General features: G+C 52.6%; 1 protein-coding gene across 3 annotated transcripts in view; it reads right to left on the minus strand.

Annotated features, from left to right (window-relative positions):
- PRKG1 (protein kinase cGMP-dependent 1) overlaps positions 1 to 3,824 on the minus strand; it is a 952,768-nt gene that overhangs the window by 111,029 nt on the left and 837,915 nt on the right. The gene's annotated exons all lie outside the window — the stretch shown is intronic.

Raw genomic sequence — 3,824 nt, forward strand, 5'->3', positions numbered from 1 at the left:
GGGAGAAGCTCCCTAAATTTATCAGCCGCCGCCCAGGTGTTATATGAGTAGCGGCTGAGCAGCGCTTGCTGGTTTGAGATCTGCAGCTGTAACGCTCCTGCGGAGTAGACCTTACAGCCAAGCAGGTCCATACGTCGCGCCTCCCTAGACTTTGGGGCCGGAGCCTCTTGCCCCTGTCGTTCCCTCTCATTCACAGATTGAACGACGAGGGAACACGGGGTTGGATGCACATACAGATACTCGTATCCCTTGGAAGGCACCATATATTTGCGCTCCACACCCCGAGCAGCGGGGGGAACGGAAGCCGGTGACTGCCAGATGGTGGTGGCATTGGCCTGAATGGTCTTTATGAAGGGTAGGGTGACACGAGTGGGCGCATCTGCTGAAAGTATGGTGACGACCGGGTCTTCAACCTTGGAGACCTCCTCAGCTTGGATGCTCATGTTCTGTGCAATGCGCCTGAGGAGATCCTGGTGTGCTCTGAGGTCCAGCGGGGGGGGACCGGTGGTCGTCGTCCCCGCTACCGCCTCATCCGGCGAGGATGACGAGGACAGACCTGGCAGAAGTGGGTCTGGTGGCGGCTCCGATTGGAGAACCGCCTCTGGTACCTGCGGGGGTTCAGCCTCTGGAGGGTGGGACGATTGTTCTTCTGCAGGGGATGGTGGGGGGCGTGAAACAGTAGCCTCCGGAGCCCTACGTTCTGAGCCAGATGCACGTGGTAGGAATTGCTGAGGCCCCTGGGCTTGCTGATACGCCCAGGGTGTCCAGAAGGAAACCCCACTGATGCGGACCATGTTCCTGGTGACCCTCTGGAAAGAGGGCGGCGGGTCTGTCAACGTCCAGGTACACGCTGTCCGCCTGTGAAGAGACTGAACCCTGACGAGAGGGCCACGGGGAGGCCGAACGCGGGTAGTGCGAGTCCAGCGCCCTTGATGGCGACGCCCTTCTTGGTGCCGAGAGCGGTGCCGCGAGGTGTACCGGTGCCGGGATCGGGACCAGGACCTGCCACCAGCGCGGTGCCAGGAGGTCGACCTGGATCTGGACCTTCGGTGCCGTGAGCGGCTCCTCGAGTCGCAGTGCTGGTAGCGGTGGCTGGAACCGGAGCGGTGCCGGGAGTATCGGGATCGGCGCGAAGACGACCGGAGCCGCGAGTACGACCAGTGCCGCAGGGGAGAGCGGTGCCGGGACTGCGAGCGGCACCTCGAGGGAGATCTCCCCTGGGATCGGGATCGGTGCCGGGATCGGGATCGGTGCTGGACCAGAGAATCCGGGGACGGTGCTCGCATCGGGGTCGGCTTGCCCTTGGAGTGAAGAACCCGCACCGGCGGTGCCGGGGGTTGGGGCAGCCCAGGCTCCGTCAAGGCAATAAGGTCCCTTGCCGACGAGAATGTCTCGGGCGTGGATGGGACTATGAGCTCTACCCCAGATCTTGGCGGGGAGCTAGGAAACCAAGGGAAGTAAACTGCTGTTCCCTCACTAGTGCCATTCCTAGGCTTCCCCTCCCTGGGTTCCCCTAGAAGATCCTGTTGCTTCAAACTCCATGAAACACAACCGAGCAGGTTTTTCCTCCCCCTTCCTCTCCCCTGAAGGCAGTACAGATCACGCTCCGTAAAATCTAACACAAAGAGATCCCCCTCCCTTGTTCCTCAGCCTTTAATCAGAGAAAAAAATCAATCAGGTCTTTAAAAAGAAATCTTTTAATAAAGAAAGGAAAAGTGTAAAGAATTATCTGTAACTTCAAATGTAAATATACAGGGTCCATAGCTTACAGGCACCAGAAAGAACTTTTTCCCCGGTACCAATACAAATCAAAATATTCCAGCAACTACACATCATAAAGTTAACCAGCCAGATTCACAATTGCAAATAGAGTAAAACAACAAAAAGCCAAAACCGCCTGTTTTACTTACTATTTGAACAGAAACTGAGAGATCGTGTGATAATGTCTGGTCTCTCTCAGACCCCCCGAGATAAGAACACACACAACGGACAAAGACAACACACAAAAACTTCCCTTCACCCAGGTTTAAAAGTATTCGTCTCTCCTGATTGTCTTCTGCGTCAGCGTTCCAGTTCTCCGCTGAGCTGTGTACACCCTTTACTAGGCTTAGAAAAGGACATCTACAACTCCTCTAGACATATCTGTTATACATTAACATGCCCCCCATCGCAACAGTGCGACTCACGGCGTGATCCTAATACTTTAGAGAACATCTACGCCGCGTCCGATTTCCTATAAACCTTAGAAATCACTGATGATGAACCACCAACCACCTTTACCGGATTCTATACTCTAAGTACTGATAACTACAGTCTTTTTACACTTGTATTAACAAATTTTTAATAACCCACTGAGTTTTGGGAAACTTCACGAGAGAGTGCATCAGCCTACTTGTTAGAAGCTCCTGAAATGTGGTGAATTTTATCGAAAGTTTCAAAATAAATCTCGGGAGGGCTAAAACTTCCAGGGAATTTTTTGTGTGTTCCCTGAGCTAGGTATGAAGCCCACGTATTAGCGCGGCATGTTGGTCTTGTTAGCTGGAACCGCCATCCCCAAACGTATGGCGTAGGCTTTTCCAGGGGCCGTACACAATGGTGTAGCATCCCTTTTCCACTGATTTACCAGGGACTTTCCCGCTAGACAGTTTTTGCTGCAGAACACGACAGGATGAAGTTGTGATCGCGTCTTTCTGCATGGAACTTTTCTACACCCACGCTCAGATGCATCTTGTTACTAGGAAATGGCCTTTGTCAGAAACTCCGGGCCGCTGAGCCATGGGATCAGACATGAGTGTCGCCTTAAGGTGTGGGTAAAGGCCTTTTACACTTATCAGTCCACTTAACTGCATTTGCGTGGTCTTTTTTGTCAGGTCGGCGTGGGGCAGTGATTTGGCTGTAGTGTGTAAATCCTGTAGGTACACGGCCAAAGCCCTAGAAGGATGGATTCTGTTTTTGACTTTGGGACAGGCCACTTTTGGATAGCACTCCACCTTGGCCTGTAGGGTTTATGTTCTGACCACCTTGGTGTCCCAGGTATGTCAGCCCTTTTTGGCCTATTTGACACTTTTGGCCTTAGCGTTAGTTTCTCCTTGCTTGATGCACTCAAAGACCTTTCAGGTGTTCTGGTGTCGGGCCAGTGAATACCGAAAAAAATGGCACACTCATTGAGGTAGGCAACTGCATATTTTCCAATCCTGCCGAGTAGACATCACCAGCGTTGGAAGGTGGCGGGTGCATTTTGCAGCCCAAAAGAAAGCACATTAAATCATACCACCCCTGCATGGGTAATGAATGCTGACCTCTCTTGGCAGGTTCCATCTAGCAGGTACTTGCCAGTACCCTTGGTTAAGTTATTTAGAGATGAAACTGTGGCTCGTCCCAACTTTTCCATAGCTTTCATCGTGCGTGGCATTGGATAGTTTGTCTGGACGAGTTACCGCATTTTAGCTTACGGTAGTCCATGCAAAAGCTATTCCCCATTGGTGTTGGGTACCAGAACCAACGGAGATGCCATGCACTGGTTATAATGGGCGGATATATTCATCTGTAGCATGTTCTGACCTCTGTTCTTCTTCAATGCTTGCTCATATCCATTCCAGGAGGTGTACGCGCGCGCGTGCACGTTCAGCGGAAACTTTACCCTAGCAACTCATGGCGCAGGTCGCCCCCTAGATGGCGCCGCCATGGGCGGGTGATATATACCCTCTGCCGGGCCCGCTACCCCGCTCTCAGTTCCTTCTTACGCCGGTCGGTGCTCATTGGAACTGTTGGAGCGCGCATAGCTGACCTCCACGTCCCTAGCTTCTCTTGTTCATCGTTTATGT

Source organism: Chelonoidis abingdonii, chromosome 15 (genome assembly GCF_003597395.2).
Source record: "Chelonoidis abingdonii isolate Lonesome George chromosome 15, CheloAbing_2.0, whole genome shotgun sequence".
In the NCBI taxonomy this organism is placed as follows: Eukaryota; Metazoa; Chordata; order Testudines; family Testudinidae; genus Chelonoidis; species Chelonoidis abingdonii.